Below are 21,825 nucleotides of genomic sequence, written 5' to 3'. Positions count from 1 at the left end.
AACGCTTATTTTATTTTATTTTATTTTTTTTCAACGTTTATTTATTTTTGGGACAGAGAGAGACAGAGCATGAACGGGGGAGGGGCAGAGAGGGAGGGAGACACAGAATTGGAAACAGGCTCCAGGCTCTGAGCCATCAGCCCAGAGCCTGACGCGGGGCTCGAACTCCCGGACCGCCAGATCGTGACCTGGCTGAAGTCGGACGCTTAACCAACTGCGCCACCCAGGCGCCCCAACCAACGCTTATTTTAAAGATGTTGGACATTTTGTTCCGGTAAGCTGAGCTGGACCAGAAAGAAGCTACAAGGGCCCATTTTGTTCCGTTGGCCAAAATCAAATTAAATTAGGTCCCTTTATCTCCTTTACCTTTCCTTTTGCCTAATAATAATCCAAGGAATATGAGTCTGAAACACCTGAGAGCTTGCTAAAATATATGCCTCAACTTTATCTGATCAGATTCTGACACGAGGCCAGGAATTCTGAATTTTAATAAGCACTTTGGGAAACAATAATTGTTATGATACTTATAATAGCAGCTAATGTTTACTGAGCACTCACTTTATATGCATCATCTTATGTGTTAGAAGACCACTAAATAGATGTAATTATTGCAATCATCAATGCTGTTTTCCAGATAAACCAGCTAGAGGTTCCATAGCTATGGAGCCAACTTAATAAATAGTACATTCAAAAAAATTCTGAGTATTCATTGAGAAACACCATCTCAAACTTTCTCTAGCTAAAGGCATCTTCCAGAGGTAAGAGATCACCTCAAGATGGTCTTCTAGAATGAGGCAAGCCAAGTAAACAAAAATTGAAAGAGGCATATAGAAGTAAAAACAAACAAACAAACAAACAAACAAACACCCTGGTCTCCCCTTGTTTTTCCCATCATTTAGCTGCCTGGGATGGGTCCTCTCTTCTTGGTGCCTTGGGTATTGGGTTTGATGTGGTTGAGCCTCACCTGAGTGGTTCAGTGTTACCTTGTGGCAATTATATTGACATATCATTTTAAAGGAATGCCTTGCCAAAGATGATCTTAGCCCAATGCCTCTTTATTTGTCAGATGGAAAAGCAGCACAAATAATGAGAGGGTGGCTTTTATTGAAATATACAATTAACCATCACAAAATAGATAGAACCCTGGCTTCCTGTCTATACTGTGCTCCTGGTCTTTTCTCTAGCCCTTGAAGTTTGCCCATCTCTAAATCCCTGGGTCACCCTTTTAGAAGTTTTAAAAATTCTAACTCAACTTCACGTATCTACAGAAAGAACATAGATTCAGAATAGGCTTATATTAAAAAAAATAGAATAAATAATTTAGCAAATGTAGTTTTACGTGCAAAACCCCATAATTTTCCTCAGGTTATAGAAATCATTTCAGTACTTTGATTTTGCTCTAAGAGAGAAACAACTGGCTTATAAATGCAGTGATTTGGAATACCTACATATTTTCAGTTTCCAAATCAGTTTCTCATTTTAGGTTCAGATTTTAATTATTAGAATCAATAGCACTGCTGGGATTGTAAAAGCATTTTGCTCAGATGGTTTCTGAAAATTCGTTCCCTTAATGTTCAAATTAATGAAAGTCAAAACTGTAGTAAAACAGAACATTCACAGAGGACCACTGAAAGGGTATAATGAAAGGTGACTTCAAAGAAAATCATAGGAATTTACCTGACAGAATTCAGTTCATAATCCCACAGACAGAATTTATTCTATTTTTACTTATGATTCACCCAGGGGAAAAAAAAATATGTAAGAGTGATTTTCCTCAAAGGCCCTGTTTATAATGAATGTGTCAATGTAAATGAGGTTTGGCTTCCATAATTTTTCACTTTCCTGTGACGGCCCTTGTCATTTTTTCACTAGTTGGAGGAACATTTTAAGTAACGCCCCCTGGACACAAATATTAGGCAGAGATTTGGGACAATTATGAGTACTTATTTTAAGACAAAATAATTCAAGGCCATTTTTCCTTTATCTTGTCTTTATAAGATTTCTAACTGGATACAGAGAAAGACAAGGCAATTTCAAGATAGTCTCTGTCTTCCTTGTCACTGTATGCATGTGTGTGCGTGCGTGTGTGTGTGTGTGTGCACGTGTGTGTGTTTTCCTTCTCTCTACTACCATCCTTACCAGGTGTATAATTTACAATTAAGGAATCATATTAATCAAGAGTAATCTGGGGAAACTATTAAAATTAACACATAAATATGTATCCTTTTTTGTGCACATGTGAAGACAGGGACAAAACATTTTTAGGTATTTATTGTAGGCCGTGAACTTATACGGTTATGTTTCATGTTTACTCTTTTTTTTTATTTTTTTAATGTTTATTTATTTTTGAGACAGAGACAGAGGCTGAGCAGGGAAGGTGCAGACACAGAATCTGAAACAGGCTCCAGGCTCTGAGCTGTCCGCACAGAGCCCAACGCGGGGCTCGAACCCACAAACTGTAAGATCATGACCTGAGCTGAAGTCAGACGCTTAACGACTGAGCCACCCAGGTGCCCCCATGTTTACTTACTCTTAATAACAACACGGTCACATAGAATACATGCTGCAATGCCAAGAAACTGAATTTCAAATATAATAACATACCTTCGTGTTGAGAACAGATTGTGTAGTGTATAGCATTAACAAAAGAAAGGAGAAAAATTAAAAGTTATTAGAATTGAAAAGAAGAGGTGATCTGCCATTATTCTCAGAAAATACTTTTTTCCAGACAACACCCCAAGAAATTTTCAATTATGAAATTAATGAAAGGGTTGACCAATTTTTTCTGATATATGATCTATTACTGTGAAGAAGTAAATTGCATTTCTATTTACCAGCAATAGACATAAAATGTGTTATTTAAAAAGGATGCTATTTTCAATAGCAATAAAAAATAAGATCCCCTTGAATAAAAAAAATAAAAAAATAATGATATGCAAGGTCCTTAGAGAAAAATTTATTTTATAGCCAATAAAGGTAACCTAAATAAACAAAGAGATATATCAAAGTCATGAACAGTAGTATCCACTATCGTAAAAATGGTAACCCCAACAAAAAATTATATATATTAATTACAATTCCAATAAACTCAGAACAGACTTTTTTCTTGTGAGCATAACTAGAAATTTATAAGCCACTTTTGTTCCCCTCAATAGCCAAAAGTCAATATTTACTAATATTCTAATAAAGGAAAACAACAAGGCTTCTGTACCAGATAGCGAAACTTAAAATAAAGATGTAGTAATTAAAATACGATGAGTTTGTGCAGTAAGAGACAAATGAAGACGGTAGTAAATGGAGGGCATATAAATAAATCCATGTTTGATTTTTGATACATCTTACATTAATATCAGTGGGAACAGAATGATAATCCAAAAGAGTGGAATGATTGGTCATATATATGGGAAAACTGAAATTGATCTCATTCTAGTTACAAAAGTAAACTTCAGTAATACTAAGAACTTAAATGCAAAAAACAAAATCTGGAAAAAAAATTAATATCAAAAAATATAGTTACGGCCTTGAATACCAAAAAATGTTAAGACTTAAAAAGAACAAATAGTAAAGGCAAGGCTTATAAACTGATTACATGAAGATCAAGATCACTTGTTTATCAAAAGCCACAAGAATAGTGAAAATTGCAAAGCCACAAATTAAGTGATTATATTTTTAATATGTGAATCCAACCAAATAGTCGGAATGTGTAATAAAATGTTCTAAATCAATAAAAGTGATGGGCCATCGAAGAAAGGGCAAAATGCATAAACAGGCATTTCACAGATGAGAAAACAGAAATATCCAGGAAATGAAAAAAAAAAAAGTTATTCAACCTCCCAAGCGATAAGTGGAATAAAAACCAAAATGAGTCATCACTTCACCTTCAACATATTGAGTTACAAAAAAATAAATAAATATGACTCCAACAAGTATTAGCAATACAGAGCAATGAGGATACTGATAAAATGACAGTGGTACTATGCTTGAACCAATAATTTTGAAATAATAATCTGGAATTACATGGCCACTTAATTACTTCCCACCTATGACCCTCGAAAATGTATTCTATGGTAAAAGAATTCTTGCACATGTACATCTGGAGACATGTACCAGAAGGTTCAGACTTGCGTCATTCACAACATAAACAACAACAATAACCAAAGTCAGATGATCAAAATGCAGATAAATAAATCACAGCTGAGTCAAACAACAAAAAAGTATACAGCAATGATAATTAGTATAAAATACAAAATAATATATAATTTAATCTAAAATATATTATTTCAAATTAATTATATATTCTATTTTCCGAAACTATGTTGAGAAAACAACATGGATACACAACGCAAAATTCAACAGTTTTTTGTATTTATAGTGATTTTATTCGTATGAAGGTCTAAAATGTAAAGTTAAAAATATTACATAGGAATGCGTATATTTATGATCAAACCTTAAGGAAACCAAGGAAATATTAAGGAGTAGATTCTTTTTTCTGAGTTGGACAAGGTGTCTATAATTACTGAGAAGCTCACTGGAGTATATTCAGTTATTGGGACTTTTTCATTTTTAAAGTTGGTTGGTGTGTATATAGGTGTTCATTTTATCAGCATCAGTAGTCAAACTGTACACACGTATTTTGCATATTGTTTGTGTGCATATTATACTCCATAGTATAAAAGGGATTATAAAAAGAGACACTGGGCAAATAACCTAGAAAGGAAGCTTTTGCAGAAAAAGAATCATATGCATAAAAGGCATATGCTAGGATACCATTTATATGTAGTGAGCAATGGGTAAAACTAAGCTGTAAAAGATCTGGAGAACTATTACTAAAATATTCAGTGTAGTGGTTTTCTTTGTGGGAGAGGGAAAATGGTGATCCAGGAATATCTTTCTTAGGCTGGTTAATAGTTTCCTGTCATCATTTTGTCTTAATTCTTTAATTCTACATGCATATTATATATACTTTATATATGCATTTCATAATATAAATTTAAAAATAAAGTAAGCGGGGGGGGGGGGGGGTGCCTGGGTGGCTCAGTTGGTTAAGCATTGGACTTCAGGTCAGGTCATGATCTCATAGTTCATGAGCTCAAGCCCAGCGTTGGGCTTGCTGCTGTCAGTATGGAGCCTGCTTCAGATCTTCTGCCTCCCTTTCTCTCTGCTCCTCTCCTGCTCTCTCTCTTTCTCAAAAATAAATAAACATTTACAAATAAATAAATAAAAATAATAGGAAAGAAAAAAGGAAAATCCAAGTGGTTTTTTTTTTACCCTCAAAATAGTAATATGTCAATATAGGTGGCTCCAGATACCCACACAATAATAATCAGTTTTCCAAAATAAATATAGGTGTATCACCTCTGTCCTTTCACACTTCATGATTTCTCTATGTCACCAGTTTATATTTGAAATTTAATAACGTTGGGAAGGTTTGTGCACTTGAAATCCTGTTTGACATTATAGCCAATAGTAATGCCTCCATACTGGTCATTCCGGTGCAGGTTAAAATGATAAATTGGAGGTCAATTTTTAGTATCGATAGGTTGCATACACTTTGTCCTTAAACTAAAGCTGGATCATACTGTGTGTCAGAGGAAGTTAAGTTTCTTGGATTTGTCCCAAAGATCTGGCTTGTACAACAAAATGGCTTGCTACTATAAAGAGAGAGTGTTTGTAGCTCTAAACAAATCCAATAAAAAAGGTATCAAATTAACTTCTGTGTAAATAAAGCAAATTCTCCTAATTCCATGTGCTCAACTGCCTATTGGGCTTTTCCTCTCATGAATGTTCTTCACCTCCAAGTCAACTGACCCTTTCACTTCCTTCTTTACTGTTTGCTGATGACTTTGGATCTATACTCCCCACCTCTGGCTTCCTTCCCATCCAATTCATCTAGGAATTTGCTACCACATTAACCTTCCTAGAACCTGAAATAGCAGATGGGCTACTGATCACTGTGGGATGAATGAACCAAGTAACTCAATTCTTCTTGCTGTAAATATTTACCCTTTGCTTCTGACCTCAAAAAGCAAATTATCTGCATTTGCCTTAGGGTAATAAGAGTATTCTATCTTATACTGCACCTCTGTTTCCCATCTGAATGTCACCGAACATTTACTGGATTCTGATTTCATGTTCATCAAGTAATTTCCTGATTAAAAATATATATTCACAGTGGGTGATCTTAACCTAGAATCCATGGTTGGACTTCAGATCACTCTTAAATGCTATGCAATTCTGTGCAAATGTTCGTTTGATTTTGGTAAAGGAAGGTCACCATGTTTTATTAAACCCCCAAAGACACTGATGACACCATAAAGGGTAAACTTCCTTGCCCTACAGAGAGAGACAGTGTCCACACAAGAATATCAACAGCAGTTACGTTCTCCTCCTTACCTTACCCCCCCTAAAGCTAGATAACCTACATGTGATTTTCTTTCTTCTCTTCATCTCTTTCTTAAGTTTGGACTTCCCTTCCATTACTTTACAATCCACACCAGAGTCTTCTTTCCCCTTGTTGCTACAACTCTGTACTGGTAGCTGCTTCAAACTCTAAAGGCTCCCACAATTTGCATTCCCCCCTTTCCTGGGGGTTATGTGCCCATATTCTCCATCTTGAAGGTCAACATGACACTCATACTTCCTTCACAAGATGGAAATGCATTATGTAAGATCAAGGCGTATGACTGAGATGTTGACATTTCTTAACCTGTGCCAAGCCCTCCTCAGAAAACAGAACGTATGAACTTTGGACTCTGTATTTTTTAGTAAATAATTGTTGAATACCGAATCGGTATTAGGCAAATCCACATGTTGTCTCATTTCATTCTCTCAGAAGGAGCAAGAATCACTTCTTATAAATGAAGACAGAGGTAAGCCTCATAGAAGATCCCCAGATACAGAGAAACTTGCTTGGATCTATTTCAGTTAACATTATTTTTTTTTATTAAAAGCAAGAGACTGCATGAGGAAACCGATAGCGTTATTACATTAAGTCCTCAAAACAGCCCTTAAAACTGGGATTGTTGTTCTTATTACAAATGAGGAGCAAGATGAGCTGAGAGAGTAAAGAACTTGATTAAGCCTCAAGAGGCAATGACGGAGTGAGAATTCAAGCCAAGCTCGTTGTGATTCTAAAACTTGTGCTCTTTTTACAAATGAAATCCTGTCTCTTGACTATTCAATTAACATTTTTTCCATTACTTACAATAGTTTGCCTCACATTTAAGCATCACACTTTACACATTAAAGTTTTGCACCTTCACATACAGAAACTGAACATACAGTCTAAAAATAAAGAACTAATAGAGACAAAATAGCCTGACTTTCAATCTAATACTCTTTCCATAATATAGCCACACTTTCCACCTAATGAGCAACTATTTCGAAGTAAAATACACTTTGAAGAGTATTTTTATAATGCAGTCTGTGCAGTTTCAATGTTACTTTCGCTTTTTCTTAAGTAAAAACTATTGACATGGTCTTTTTTTTTCAGAGCACCTCTCAGCAAACCGTATTCCATACTATTTCACATCCAGCTCTTCTCACAGATGTTTCTAGCAGTAAAAATAGCTGAAGAGAAAGAAGAGTAAGGATACAGCAAAACACTGAGATTGGAAATATGCTCTGTAATTTATTTTCAGTCTATGGTTTTCTATTTAACAGTAGACATGCCAGAAAGATTGTGACCAAGGATTTGGAAAGATTTTCCAAACATTCAGAGCAGTGGTTTTCTGAAATTATAATCATACACATGTAGAATCACATGAGTACATTTCAAGAAGTAACGGCCATGGAATTTACAAGCTCGCGGAAAGGGTGGTGACTACTTTAACCCTTCCCTCATGAAAAGTGCTGTATTAGGTTCCTATTGATGGCATAACAAATCACCACACGTTTGGTGGCTTAAAACAACACACATTTATTAGTTTTCAGTTCGGTAGATTAGAAGTCTGACACAGTTCCCACGGAGTGAAGGTCTTGGTGGGCTAACATTCTGGATGGAGTTCTAGGGGGAGAATATCTTTCCTTGTTTTTTTTCCAGTTTCTGGAGGCCATTCACATTCCTTGGCTCCTGGCTGTATTCCTCCATTTTTAAAGCCAGCAACAGCAGATTGAATTAATCTCACGTCCTCTCTCTATGTGGAAACATCTTCTGCCTCCATTTCTACTTTTAAGGAATGTGTGATCCATGTGATCCATGCAGATAATTCAGAATAATCTCCCTATGTGAAGCTCAGGCAATCAGCAATTTTAATTCTACCTGAATCCTTCATTCCCTCTGCCATGAAACACAATATGTTTGGCTTCCAAAGGTAAGGACATGGACCTCTTTGGGGGGCTATTAGTCTGCCCACAACATGCGCCAAGTAGTAATTTACTACTCATATCATAGAAATGTTCCCAATTCAGTCCAGTCTACCAGAAATGCCTGCTGAGTGGCAGCTGTGAAGAATTTTACTGAGGAGAGATGGTTCAACGAAAATAAACAAAGACTCTCTCTATGTTACTTATGTTCTGCTGGGACTATAGGAGAGACAGACAAAAGTTTAATATGGAAATTAACATGGTATATTAGAAAGCAATGAATACTTACAGCAGGATTTATATTTTAAAAATAGAGTCTGCTATGGCAGATTCAGAGCTAAGTGTGAGGTGGTCTGTTGAAATTTAAACAGGTCCATGTAGCCTTTTCACGAAGGTAATGTTTGAACAAAAATTTGGCATTAAGGAAGTTGTCTATGTAGACAGTTTGTCAGGAGAGACTTTTGTGACAAGAATACAGAGAGACATCTGAAAAGGAAACCAGCCTCTGGAAATCACTTGACCAGCTTTTGGTTGGTTCCCAGTTTCCCATTCAAATCATTAGGGCATCTGTGACTGATGAAGAACCTGGGGTTTGAGAGGGGGAAAAGATCTAGGGCTCCACCGAGAGCTGAAAGGGCAAAGGGGAAAGGAGAAAGGTCTCAGGAACCAGGAGCAGACACGTGAGACCAGAGAGCGGGACCACAGGGAGCCAGAGTTACCAAAGGACGATCACGGAGACAGCCAACTAAGAAGGCACCATGACCGGCCTGGTCATGTCCCAGTTATGGCCAGGCATCTGGACAGTGTGCCAGGAACACCAGGAAGAATCTAGACGTGATGAAATGCCACCTCCTCTTTTGCACTGCATTTTTAAGGGAAACCTAGATCTATATCTACCACTACCCTAGAATCTCTTCAACTCTCATCCCCATCCTTTCTGATCCGCTTCAAACCTTTCCCTTCCAAACTTGATGCAGTATTTCTGAAATTTAATTGTTAACATCTCTCACCATCTTAGAAAATGCCAGGGGCCCTGAATTGCTCTCCGTACTTAATATAAACTCCATACTATCTCCTTCAGAGGCCTCCATGATCTAGCACCAATCAGCAACTTCTACATTATCTCCACTAACGTTTCTATGCACTTTACTCTCTAGTTATTTCACGCTACGGGTTTCCAAACTAAGCCACACTTTTCACCTCTCTGTGGCTCTGCTCCTCTCATTTCCCCCATTTATCAAAGCACTTCTCTATTTCAAAGTCCATTTAAAATGTGATTTCTTCTGGGATATCACTTTTCATACCTCAGATAAAATTATCTCCAACCTCAGGATGTTTTTATCTCTATTATGACCGCACTTTGTCATGATAAGTACCTGCAAAGAAAGACCCATATTTTACTGATTTTTATATCTTTCTAATATCTAGCACAGATGTTAGAGAGTAAGCAATATGAGTTTTCTTTAAATAAAGGATTCAAAGGATAAATGCTGAGAAGAGGTAGGATATTTCCTTCATTGTAAATCTGATATCAGGAGTAATTAAAAAAAAACAATAATGACACCATTCGAATGGTTATAATGTGACAAATCACTCAGTCAAGTTTTAAACTGTGTTTAATCTAAATTAATTTACATATGTTTTCAAGAAAATTAGTAAACTGTATTAAATATGTTTACTGAACTTTACACTTTTACAAATTCTTGTTTAGATAATCTGCTTTTGTTTACACTCTATTTTATACATTTTTACTTAATTGCCAGAATTCTCTTAAGTATATTCATATCTTTCATGCCTTGAGATATTATTTCTCTTGTAAATTAAAGAATGAGTAGAAAGTTAAAACAAAACCATAAATGATTTCCAAATTTCATTGCCTTTGAATATATACCCAGAAGTGGAATTGCTTGAATATGGTAGCTCTATTTTTAATTTTTTGAGGAACCTCCGCACTGTTTCTCATAATGATGGCACCAATTTTGAAAAAAATATATATACAAATCAGCCTTAAAAAAAAAAGGTAATTCTGCCATTTGCAACAACATGGATGAAAGTAGAGAGCATTACGCTAAGTGAAATAAGCCAGAAGGAGAAAGACCAATATTGCATGACCTCACTTCTACCTGGAAGCAGGGAGTAGAAGGGTAGTTGCAGGGATGGGGGGGGGGAGGGAAATGAGGAAATATTGGTCAAAGGGCATATTGTTTTGGTTATGCAAGATGAACGAGTTCTGGAGATTCAATGTGCAGCATGGTGGTGATAGTTAACAACGTCTTCCATCCTTGAGATTTTTCAAAGAGGATAGACCTTCAAGCCTACACACACACACACACACACACACACACACACACACACACAGAAATTGTACCTGTGCAGGCGAGGATACATTTTTTAGCTTGATTGTGGTGGTTTTTTCCACAATGTACACATATATCAAAACGCCAAGCTGTGTAGCTTCAATACATACTATTTTTATGTCAGAGATATTCCCAAAAAGGTTGTTAAAAATACAATTGATAAAATAGCAGTTTTGTTTCTATATAAACCAAAGAAAGATGATGAATGATAACTACTCCATCTTTTATATTCACCATCAGCAATCCTCTCATTTCTATGCGGATTTGACATTATTAATTTATTTCAAAGACTGAGAAATTGCAGCTTAACAAATTAAAATAATGTCTAACTTCACACAGCTTCTAAGAAACAAAATAAGCTTCTAGCCAGTAGACTGATGTTTTGTTTCGCTTTGTTCTCCTCACTTCTCATCACAGAGCTTCCACGTTAGCAGGGCACACTGATGTCTAGATGTTCAGGATTTTCCCTAGTTCCTATCCTGATGAATTTCCCATGGTCACTTTGCTAACTATTTACAAGAATTTCCACGGACAGAGGGCTCATAGAAGCACATTTGAATGAATACAGTGATATAGACTAGTTACTAATTTGTGCTAGATGATCTGTGAGATTGTTTTAAATTCCAAGAATGGTTATCATTAAGTATTTATTTGCAGTGAAATCTATTGTCATACAATAGGATTCCATTAAGCATTGTTCACTTGGTAGTTTTATTTTGGATTAAAAATTTCAAAGATCTTTTCCTTATTTCATTGATAAAGTATGGATAGAAGGGAGAGGGAATAAGTACTTTAAAGATTATGCATTCAAGGTCCCTGAACGCAGATAGGGTCTCAAGGGGAGAAATGACCTGCCCAAGGTCAATGATCTTACCACTTGCCAGGCTGGGCCCAGAGCCAGTTGCCTTCTCCTTCCATGATTCATGGCTCCTTTCCCCCCTGTAGCCCTGCCATAAACCAGTGACTTATCTAAACTAGTTTAATCCCTAGCAGTGATAGTTAATTCCCTTAATCACTTAAGTAAGTGTGCTGCAAATTCATGCTGGTTTACAAATCTTCTGTGAGCAGGGATTCTCAAACAAGTTCCCTGCCTGCATCCAGTTTTAGGGATTTGTGGTTCCTGCCTCTTCCTTTAATGACAGAATAAGAAATTAGTTTGAACTTTGAGTTATTTATAGTCAGAAACTCCACTCTTCGACACATTAATTATCAAGCCTATTTTTCCCTTGGTCCGTTCTTTACTATGACATATCTGCAAAATGTTTTTTCCCTCGCCCTTTTGTTTTACTTACAAACGTTCATTAGCTATGCTTCCATTTTGTGACTTTTAAAGGTTTCTCCCTAAAAAATTGTTTATTTCGCGCTGATCACTAATGTGTCATTTCACAGTTTAATTTGTTATTTAAGTATTCTTCACACGATAGAAGTGTCAAGCGTGTGGGCTCTGGGGGCAAACTCCCAGAGTTTCTTTCCGGAATTCAGAAGGTGCTAGCTAATGATGAGGCCATACTGAGTGAGTTGATTACTCTGTTCCGTTTCTCTCGCAGTTGGAATGAATAGAGTATCTACCTTAAAGAGTTCTATAAGGATTAATGAGAAATCCACATATGGTGCTATGTGCCATGTCTGGTATTCTGTAAGAATGTCATAATTTTATGATAATTATTATATTAAATAATTGAAATTGATGACTTAGACTTTTTCCAGAATTATCACTACCACTGCAGCTTTTAAGGAAAAATATTTAATCATGTGTGAAAGAATAATAATTGGATGGCAGTTTTAGTTACTACTGGAAGAAATTAATAAAGCGTCTTTAAATGTACAGGAAGTGGGTAAATTTCAGCATGCAATCTTGACGAAGTAACTAGTATAGTATTTGTCCATCCACCATAAAAACTATAATATTGGGGGGACGCCTGGGTGGCTCATTCAGTTTAGCATCCGACTTTGGTTCAGGTCATGATCTCCTTAAAAAAAACTGTAATATACATGAGACAATGTCATTCATACCTCACAGCATAGCAGTCTGATCCCCGAGAGAAGGGGAGCACACACTGACGCCCACCTTTGCCCAGGCTATCTGACCGGGGACACCTTCCCTACTGCGACACAGGGAAGTAGAACCCAATGTTAGAATTATGGGAAGACTGGAAGTCAGTCCAATCGGAGCTGAAGAGGCTGGGATTTGCAAAGGGTATGAGAAAAAAAAAAAAGAGACCTGCACAGAGGAACCTTGACCCAAGAAGTGTAGAGGGAAGAACAAGCCTTTTTTTTTTTTTTTAGGTTTATTTATTTTTGAGAGAGAGACAAAAAATAAAAAAAAATAAACAATTGTTATCCCAAGAGGAAAAGAAGGAAAGAATAGTTCAGAAAAAATATTTGAAGAAATAATTCTAAAAGTTATTCAGTATATGATAGACTATTAATTGGAATTACTTGTGGGCTGGCATTGGCAATCACAGAGGAGGGAAGTATCACGTGTAGACAAGAGCCCTGGTCTGTGGGACCTGCCAGACCAGACTCGGGAGAAATTGGAAGGCTTGGACCAGTAGACCTCTCATGACAGACTCAGTGCATGTGAGGCGGTGACAGAGCAGATCTCCTTCAGGCTTCTTTGAGCCAGTAGTGTGGGGTCCTGCAGCCGGACTTTTGGGCCCTTCCCGTTTCAAAGGAAATATCTGGGTGGAGATGGGACTCAGATAAGGAGTAGTTCTCAGCAACTATAGGTTCCAGACCGTGACGTAGACATTTTAAAAAGGCAACAGAATGGAGAAAAGGTGCTTTGTAAAACAGTGGTTGAACAGAAGGGAAATTCTTTTTTTTTTTTTTATTTCTCATGAAAACCCAGTTGTTGTTAATGAGATCAATACTGGATTAACAGGTGCAAGTCTGGTGGGTATGTGTTTGTGTCACCCAGGCGTATCAGCACAGTGGCTTACATAAAAAAAATTAAGGGGGCGCCTGGGTGGCTCAGTCGGTTAAGCCTCCGACTTCAGCTCAGGTCACGATCTCACGGTCCGTGAGTTCGAGCCCCGCGTTGGGCTCTGGGCTGATGGCTCAGAGCCTGGAGCCTGTTTCCGATTCTGTGTCTCCCTCTTTCTCTCTGCCCCTCCCCCGTTCATGCTCTGTCTCTGTCTCAAAAATAAAGAAAACGTTAAAAAATTTTTTTTAAAAAATTAAGAGCCATAGAAGATAGAACTCTTCATATTCCCCTCTTGTTTAAAAAGAGAAAGAAAGAAAGAAAGAAAGAAACTCCATTATTTTTAATGTGAAGCTCTTACATATTCAAAGTCTACAAAAAGGCAAATGGCCAACCAGTGCCTTTCTGCCTGTATGGAAGCGTTTTCTCTATTTTTTAGATTTGGCAGTAATTTATTTTTTTATGTTTATTTATCTATTTTGAGGAAGAGAGTAAGCAGGAGGTGGGGGGTGGGGGGAAGAGAGAGAGAGAATCCCAAGCAACTCTGTGCTGTCTGCGCAGAACCCGATGCAGGGCTCGATCCCATGAACCATGAGATCAAGAGCTGAGCCTAAATGAAAACTCCAGCACTTACCCACCTAGGCCACCCAGGTGCCCCTACCTTTGGCAGTAATTTATGACAGTAATAGTTGTGTAGCTAATGAAAATTTCCCTTTCAGTTCTTGCCACAGTCCCCAACAGAGAAAATACTATACATTGACTAGGGTCTAGGATCTTATTACGCCATTCCCCGATGTGCCCACAAAAAAGAATGAATGCTGACAGTTAAGGTTTTGTTTTCCTAAGTTACATTGTCCCTTGATATTAACAAGGCGTGGCAGTACTCAGGTTTGGTTGATAAGCCCAAATGACTTGTTGTTACTCTCATTATGGAATGTGACATAATAATATATGGTTATCAAGCTTAATCAGATACGAATACCTAACACCTTCAATACCTGGCTGATACAAGAGCAAACATTACCATTCTAGGCACTACCATTCAGTCAAGATAGCTTTTGGTCCTTTAGTCCATCTTACTATTGACCTGCTCTTTCTCCAGAGTAACCATTGCTGTAAGTGCCCTTTGTACCCTCTCACCCCTGCAAACCCCACCACAGGGCGTGCCAAGTGTGTGTACGCACGGGTGGGTAAAAGCAAGGAGAAGGAATAGTAAAATGTGATTGGTTTTTAAGCTAAGTGACATGTGAACCCTTAAGTGTCCTAAGGATTTTTATAAACTTAAATTGTTGATATTCATTTAGCCAATATATAGAACCAAAACACACACACATAACTCTGCCTCTTTAAGTGACTATGAAAATGCATTAAGGATTGACAGAAGTCAAACTTGTCTTTCACTTCCCGCTTAAAACCGTTTTCCCAGAATGTCACACAGACTTTTGCCTTTTAATAAACTTTCCCTGCCCCCCCTCACTCGCACTCTCTCTCAAAAATAAAACTAAAAAACCGTAAAAATAAATGTTTCCCTGCCCCTCCCCCACTCACAAAAATAAAATTAAAAAAAAAACTTAAAAATAAATAAGTTTTCCCCAAATCTTTTTTTTTAATTTCATAAATATTCTGAATATAGATTACGCTTTGCACACAACCAAAAATCCTTACGTGTCTCCTTAGAGACAACATTTAAACTCGATCTTTTGGTAAAACAAGATAATGGAGCATCCCTGTGTCAGAGAGCTGCCTCTATTTTCATTTTTTTTTTAATGTTTATTTTTGAGACAGAGAGAGACAGAGCATGAGCAGGGAAGGGGCAGAGAGAGGGAGACACAGAATGGGAAGCAGGCTCCAGGCTCTGAGCTGTCACCACAGAGACTGACGCGGGGCTCGAACTCACGAACTGTGAGATCATGACCTGAGCCAAAGTCGGACGCTTAACCGTCGGAACCACCCAGGCACCCCTCTATTTTCATTTTTGTTGGTGATCAATTTTTCATGAAATGTCTCTTGTTCTACGTTCGGAATCACCTTCTCTCCCACCTTCCTTCTTTTCATCTCATCATATTCTTCTATTTAAACAGAATCCACTTACTGAGATTACTCAGGGTCACACAGAGGCACATCCTGAGCACAAAGAGTGAGGTGTCAGAGTCACATTCATCAGAGGCCTGCTTTGGGGGCTGTAGGGGGAATGTGTTATTTACGATATTCACATTGTGAACATTTCATTTTATCTAAGAACAGGCAACATAGGCTCTACCCTTAGACTTCCACTCACTGACCATATAAATTTTAACTTATCATTTGACTTTTCTGCATCTTGGGTTCTTCTATCAGAGAGAAGATGTCTCGGGGTGTCTGGCTGGTTCAGTCAGCAGAGCATGTGGCTCTTGACCTTGGGGTCATGAGTTCAAGCCCCAGGTTGGGGGTAGAGCTTCCATGTAAAAGTGGGGAAACAAAAAAAAGGCATGATACCCAGTTCACAGGATCTTATGATGACCATTTAGCTTGGTTAGAAAAGCTAAACAATTATTTTAAAAGATTCTTATTTCATAGGTTTCAAATGCTAAATGACTGCTCTAAATCATTCATAAATTTTGAAAACATCTCACAAAGTTCAAACTTCGACACCAGGATACCATGGAACCTGAGGAATCTGATTTCAAACAGGTGAATCCATGTAATGTGCATATATTCATAAATAAATCTACATATCATAGTAATTTCTTTGATCAGGACACAGATTATGAATGCCAATTAGTAACAACTGAACCTTGTTGGGTATTATCTGTTAGGTAGCAAAAACAACAGAATCGTTCAGTTATTTAGCCTAGCCTTCACGTAGAAATACATCTCTAATATTTTTCTGCTCCTTAGACTGAGACGTAGTGACTAAAGTTTTGTGTTTTGCAAAGAGTGTCTGCCTTTGTTATCACATTTGAGCTCACAAACACCTACGATTTAGTAGAAAGCATCACCAGCATTATTTAAGTCATGTGTCCAACAAACACAGCAAAAGTGTTCTCAAGGCAGAACTTGACATCAGGACCTCTGAATCTACATCCTACGTTTCTAACAACACACTGTGTTGCCTATTTACATAAAACCAACATAAGTCCCAATAATGCCCACTAAACTAGAGACTCAGGAGAACAGTGATGCTAATCCATGATAGGGGCTTTAGCTAAGGGAAGGAAAACTTTACACGTATTGAACACATTATGTATATATTATTATTTTGTTCACTTCTCCACCCCCCAGCAAAAAAAAAAAAAAAATCAGTGGTATTATTTCCTTATTAGGGAATTGAATCTCGAAAAATTTCACATAACCTAAGATTCCAAAAGTTTCCAGAAAAGGCTCAAGCCTGGGTTTGCTCCTAGGTTTGGGTGATTACCAAACCTGTTATTTCCATTTCATACTATCTATTCTTTCAACCCAGATAGCCAAAAATAATTTTAAAAATGGACATATTAATATTTATGCATATTCTACTTAATTTACTTCCTCTCCAGAGACAGTGTTTCAATCTCAGTTCTTCCAGACTAAAATATATTCATTTTAAGACAGTTATCTTCATAAAATAAGCTGTATGATGTCTAACAGAGCTTGTCATTCCTGTATTTATAAATCCTTATCAATATATGTAAAAGTCTAAACTGGAAGTCTGAAGAACCTAAGAACCATGTTCTTTTCTGCATTAAAGAATAACACAGGAATTTGGGCACTTAGTGAGATTCTACATATTAGAATGATTTGGGCACTTAGTGATTTCTACATATTAGAAGTCAAATTAGTTCCTAGATGAAAATGAAAACTCAAGAATGACCTCTGATCAAATGCTTGAATTTTCACTGTTGAATATGGTAATAATTTATTAAGATATGGGGGCCAAGGTCACAATAACCTCCCTTTAAGTATAACCATAATAACTTGCGTTTGGTTATAGAAGTGTAAGGTAATATTTGACCCACTCTTACACATTTATACACGTTATGAAGTTTGAACTACTCTGACCCTCTTAAACAAATGGTCCATTACTGAGTGCAGTGTTTGGAAAACGTTTTTGAAATGCACACATCATCACAAATTTGGAAGGCCAATACTGAGAAAGAGAGAGACGATAATAGAGTCGTAACATCTTTGAGGGTGAAGACTCCACAGAAAGGCTATACTTAGTTGGATAACTTCATTTGGCTGCAGAGATAGAAAAGAACCATGAAATGTACCATCCCAATTTCTTGTTTCCTATGGGAAAGTATTCTTTAAAGTATTATTACCACAGTGTTGACCTGTTCTCTCCTGTCTTTTTTCTTGCCTACAATGGAATCAGAGTGATTAAGGAACTGGGCATGAAGGGGAATTTCTGAGTCTCATTGTTATACTGAAGGTAAACTTTACATGTGATGACCCCAAGTGAAGGAAACATCTCTGAGGTCACTGAAATAACGTTGCCCTGGTTTTTTACTCAGCTCATCACAAAAGTTTATCACTTACATGTAGTGAGTAGATCCTCTGACAATTTCAGTGCTTCTCTTTCTGCCAGATGCCTACAGGAGAAATGTGTATATTGAAGATTCAATTATTTGAACATACTTTAGACTATGTCATTTCTATGAACTTTTGGCAACAACTCTTTTTTTTAATGTCTATTTTTGAGGGGCACCCCACCTCTGCTTGTGCTCTGTCTCTGTCTTTCAAGAATGAATAAACATAAAAAAATTTAATGTTTATTTTTGAGAGGGGGGGCATACATGGGGAGGGGCAGAAAGAGGGAGACACAGAATCAGAACAGGCTCCAGGCTCTGAGCTGTCAGCACAGAGTCTGATGCGGGGCTCGAACTCATGAACCACGAGATCAAGACCTGAGCTGAAGTAGGAGGCTTAACTGAGTCACCCATGCTCCCCTAAAACTTACTTTTTTCTTGTTGAGACTTTACTTTTAAAGGAAATTTTTAGTTTCACAGCAAAATTGGGAGAAAGGAAGACATTTCCCTCATATGCCCTTCAAGATTGTGTTGGCTAGTCTTGGGCTTTTCCTCTCCATTTAAACTTACAATCAGTTTGTCAATATCCAAAAAAATACATATTGTTAGGATTTTGACTGGGATTCCATTGAATGTATAGATCAAATTGGGGGGAAAAAAACTAACATTTTGACAATACTGAGTCTTTTTTTTTTTTTAATTTTTTTTAAGTTTCTTTATTTGAGAGAGAGAGAGAGAGTGAGAGTAGGGGAGGGACAGAGAGAGCAGGAGGAAGAGGGAATCCCAAGCAGGCTCTGCACTGACAGCACAGAGCCCAAGGTGGGGTTTGGACTCACAAACCATGAAACCATGACCTGAGCCAAAACCAAGAGTCAGATGCTCAACTGGCTGAGCCATCCAGGCGCCCCCAGTCTTTGTATCTATTAACTAGGAATACCTTTTTATTCAGTTCTTTGAGTTAATCAGAGTTTTCTAGTTTCTTCATATGAATCTTGTTAGATTTATACCTCTAGTTTCTTCATATAAATATTTGTTAGATTTATACCTTTAAGTATTTCATTGGGGGGGGTGCTATTACAAATGGTATTGTACTTTTAATTTCAAATTCCAGCTGTTCATTCCTGGTATATAGGAAAGTGACTGAATTTTATATCTTAACCTTGTATCCTGAAACCTTGCTACAATTGCTTATTAGTTACAAGAGGTTTTTTTTTTTTAATTATTTCAGCATTTCTACATATGATTATATCACTTATAAACAAAAACAGTCTTATTTCTCCCATTCTGATCTATATGCCTTTTATTTTCATTTCAAACGCATAAGGTCTCAGTTTTATTTTACACGTTACTTTACTAAAATAGACTTGAAAACACGATCCTATTAAGCAACATACAAATGAAAAAAAAAACTATGCACGCATGTGGAAATAAAGATTTAAAGACTTGTTACAAGATTTAAATCCACACAATTATCAAATTAAATTTAATTCAATGAGATGATCATGGTCATAAAGCAGAACGCTTACGATACACTTAGGAAGGAGTTTGCACAGTGAACAAATTGAAGATTGAAATAAAATAACTACAGCCTACTACTTTTTGAGTCTTCCAAGATGCCAAGCAGTGTCACAAGATGTTGGAAAAAAATTACAGAAAATACATGAGTTTTTTGGCATGGTGCAGGAGAATAAAGTCCTCAGAGTGTGTTTGGCAGAAATAGAGAAAGTAATATTTCATAAGAGTAAATAGGTTAAGTTGAACAGAATGGGTACATGGTCCTCTAAGATGTGGAGATTTCTGTAGATCATCCTCGATCTGTTAAATTACATCTTTCCAGGCAGACAGACTAGTACAGAAGCTGCCGAGGTAATTTTATTCACACAAAAATGTGGACGCTACCCTTCCTAACAGATGAGTAAGTCAATACGTAACTGAAATGAATAGTAGCTAATAACAGAGGACTGTGTCACAGAAGCATCTGGGACAGTGCAGCCACCAAGAAATTTCTGGGAAGCAATTTAAACTAAGAAGCAAGTTCTAGCTTTTAAACTAGAACTTGGGCTATGGGCAGAATTTGTATAGTCTGTGAGGGGACCAAGGACACACCTTACTTTATGTGGAATTCAAGAAGTAAAACAAACTTGACGATTCAGCAAAATCGATACGTAGAGAAAAGTGGCCTGAGGCAGCTTTTCTATTGTCACAATTATTCTTCTCTTTTCCTAAAAATATTCATCTCATTAGCAACGTGAGCTAATGTTAGTGTGTGAACATATCATCGATGTGTCCAAATTTCAAATTTCTTGACTTTCTTAGCATGAATCCGACCTCTTGCAATGATCTCAGGCTGATAACTATTTTTAATATTTAGAATATTATTTAATTGTTATAGAAATGGTAGGAAAAATATAAATATAACATTAACTCATGATTTTGAGAATACTTTTGGGGGTGGCTTAATTAGTTCAACTGGAGAGTATTTATTTAGTACAACTTCCATTAATACAAGATAGAGAAGGGAAGCTAACAGTAGGTAAGATCCAGTTCCGCCTAATTAGCCATGAATTGAATGCACAGTTTGGGTATTATTGAAATACCCCAGATATCATTTCCTTTATGATGGGGGGGGGGCATAAAACTTGAAACATATAATATAATCTGAGAGATTAAATCTCTAGCTTTCTAAATACAATGTATTCTAACTCACATGCTATCTTTGATGACTAACAGCTAACTTAATAGAATGTACCATAGGAAACATACATTCTGACTAGCGTTCTAAAATGAAGTTCATTTTGACACAAGGAAACAAATAGCTCTCCCTGAAGGGAGAATTAATCCATAAACAGGATTGCACACATCCTTTTCAGAAATGAGTAAGTTTCAAACTTTATTTATTAGTAATCCCCCAGCATTTTTCATAGGTTGTATGAGGTAAGGACTGTAAATTCCATAGAAAAGTAAAAGAGGCTAGAATAACAGATGAAGATTCAGAAGCATCGTGCAATTTTTAAAGTGAGAACAAGAAATATTAATGTTTTACAAACTATAAAATAAATTCCTTTTTTTTTTATTGCACAGGACATCACTTGTAACTTGTCTCAAATACCTAATAAAGAACTTAAACTGTTAACCAAATTCCTTTTCAATGAAAGTTTGCAAAGAAAATATAATATGAACATTTAAAGTGTTCATATTAGATATAATAAACACATCAATATTTGGTTCTTGTAAAGCAGTAAATGTTAAATATTCTCTATATTTTATGCTCTAGAAAGCTACAAATGTTTGGCTTATTTATTTATAAAAATGCCTTGAGGCCAACATCTCACTTTATGCAGTAACTGCTTCCCTTAAATTTTCTGAAATATAAGAATTTTCTTTTTCTCATTTCCTATTTGCTGCATCCCTATATGATATCATCTCTCTCCAACACTCACGACACTCTGCCGTTTAATAAAACCTTTATTTTCATTCTGTTTGTGACTAATTAAAAACAAAAAAATCTTCCCTGCGGCACCTGCTGGCTAAGTTGGTTAAGCATCTGACATTGGCTTAGGTCATGATCTCATAGATCATGAGTTCAAGCCCCACATTGGGCACTGCAGTCAGCCTGAAGCCTGCTTGGGATCCTCTGTCTCTGTCTCTCTCTCTCTGCCCCTCCTCTGCTTGTGCTCTCTCTCTCAAAAATAAACATTAAAAAAAATCTTCCTTCCTTTACCTACTCCCCCCCAAAAGTGTAGAAAATAGCTCC

At 36.8% G+C, this 21,825-nt stretch overlaps 1 long non-coding RNA gene across 3 annotated transcripts in view; it reads right to left on the bottom strand.

The window, feature by feature from the left end:
* Positions 1 to 21,825, bottom strand: part of LOC109498405 — a 234,174-nt gene that overhangs the window by 180,002 nt on the left and 32,347 nt on the right. For all 3 annotated transcript variants that reach the window (XR_006595984.1, XR_002155221.3, XR_006595983.1), the window contains exon 2: positions 18,082 to 18,134. This is a non-coding gene — a long non-coding RNA (uncharacterized LOC109498405). The remainder of the gene's footprint in view (positions 1 to 18,081; positions 18,135 to 21,825) is intronic.

Source organism: Felis catus, chromosome A3 (genome assembly GCF_018350175.1).
Source record: "Felis catus isolate Fca126 chromosome A3, F.catus_Fca126_mat1.0, whole genome shotgun sequence".
In the NCBI taxonomy this organism is placed as follows: Eukaryota; Metazoa; Chordata; class Mammalia; order Carnivora; family Felidae; genus Felis; species Felis catus.
This window is presented reverse-complemented; position numbering and strand designations above follow the sequence as displayed.